Genomic DNA, 2,177 nt, shown 5'->3' on the forward strand with positions numbered 1-2,177 from the left:
GAGAGAGAGAGAGAGAGAGAGAGAGAGAGAGAGAGCCACTTACACATGCATGAGAACACACACGTTCACTCACTTATTCTCTTTTTCACTCTCTCTCTCTCTCTCTCTCTCTCTCACACATGCACACGTACATACAAAGATGTACGCATATGTATTGATGTATGTACGTATACATGACAACACACTCCTTCACTCACTCTCTCTCTTACTTTCTCTCTTTCTCTCTTTCTCTCTCTCTCTTTCTCTCTTGCTCTCTCACGCACACACGTCCATTTCATATACAAGTACATACATCTTTCACCCTCTCCTCTCTTTCACTTTAAAACAAAAGTAAATATATAAAACATTTTTACAGAAATTAATGAACTCCAGATGAAAAGCGAAAGATCGCCATTCACTTGAAAATAATGAAAAAAAACCCCACTAAAATATTGTCTGTTTAAAGAAATCTAAAATATAAATACTCACTGTACAAACAATTTACATTTTTGAAATCACATTCAGTTAAAAATATTTCTAAATGATTAAAATATTGTGTCCGTCAAAAAGTTAACGTCATTCTTCTTAGAGAGTACGAAGACTATGTGTGTGTATATGTCACAGATAGCGGACGTATGTTTGTGTTGATTGACATGCCATGACATTCATTATATGTGTGTGTATTCTGTATGGGCATATGTGTGTTGACGTCACGGAAGTCATGTTTTTTTTGTCAAGAAATAACAAACAAAAATTGTATTTAATCGTTTTCATTAATAAATAGAGGTGCAGATATCACAAAAATTTGTACTGCAAAGAGCTTCAGACTCACTCGTCTAGCATTGAAAATACTACAGTATGGGAAAATTTTCGAGACCAGGTTCGTCAATGTGCTGCTGAAACACTGGGATATGTTACTGCCAGACACAGAGACTGGTTTGATGAAAATGATGCTGAACTTCAGCGACTATCGGTTGTAAAGTGCCATGCCCACAATGTATTGCTGCACAGAGGACTTTCAGCTGTGAAGCGAAATCTAGCACTTGCCCACTAAAGCAGTGTAAAATCACTACTGCAGCGATCTCTCAGGAAGACGCAGAACACTTGGTGGGTGGATATTGTTCATGATGTTCAAGCAGCTGCTGATGTAAATGACAAGAAGCTTTAGCATCTTATGAAGCAAGTTTATGGGTCTAAGAGCTATGCACCAACTCCTTTGCTTTTCAAGGAGTCTTCTACTCTATTTACTAAATCAACAGAGATCACAGGTCGCTGGATTGAACACTTCTCTGAACTACGAGTCAGTTGTGGATGAAACAATAGATAAGGTAATGACAGCAATAAGTGAATTGAATCTTGGTAGGGCACCTGGAAGGGATAAAATTTGTGCTGAGGTCTTGCGATTTGGTGGTGATTACAATCTTCACCCCGGCAGAAACCTAGGCTGCGATTTAAGGACTGTGACTAGTCCTCATTAAAGGCCTGTAATATGCAGGAGATTGACTAGGAGAGCAATGCCTGTCATCGCCATAGATGGAGGAAGCAGGTTTGAAAGAGCACGTATTTTGCATGAAGAATTTTAGCATGTTCGAAAGCACACTGCTAGTGCAGTGAATGGGGAAAGCTTGGTTTGCAATGTTTGTAGTCGTGTATGCTTGTCAAGAGCAGGGCTCATTAGTCACCAACGGAACCCAAATGCAAAATATAAGTTAGTCTTAGAACGCACAATGTTCCTAAATCTCAGCAATGGTCTTCCTCGGTCACGAGTGGACCGCCATCATGTATGTATGTATGTATGTATGTATGTATGCATGTATGTATGTATGTAAAACATTGCGGTGTTGACAAAAAGATCTGATATTGACAGTTTTAGACGGAAGTTTAAGGAGATCAGGTTCCCATAACATTTGCAAATCCAAGCAGTTTAATAAAACAGGACAATGATTATAGAAACTGGTGTAAGATGGAAAGGAGGGGGTGAGCGGGGTTTTTTGATAACTGTGCAAGTTATGCCGTCGAATCGAACAGCTATTTCCACGTAATAATAAATTCTCATAGCCGGTCTTAAAATATGATCCATTGTTAAGCATGTCAAATAATTTTGAAGAAGTCTTTTTTAATTTAAATGATTATGCTTCAGAGCTACACATTTAATTAGCTTTTTTTCTCCTTCAAATATCGGTTATATTGCATTAATT

This window comes from Octopus bimaculoides, chromosome 1, assembly GCF_001194135.2.
Source record: "Octopus bimaculoides isolate UCB-OBI-ISO-001 chromosome 1, ASM119413v2, whole genome shotgun sequence".
Classification (NCBI taxonomy): Eukaryota; Metazoa; Mollusca; class Cephalopoda; order Octopoda; family Octopodidae; genus Octopus; species Octopus bimaculoides.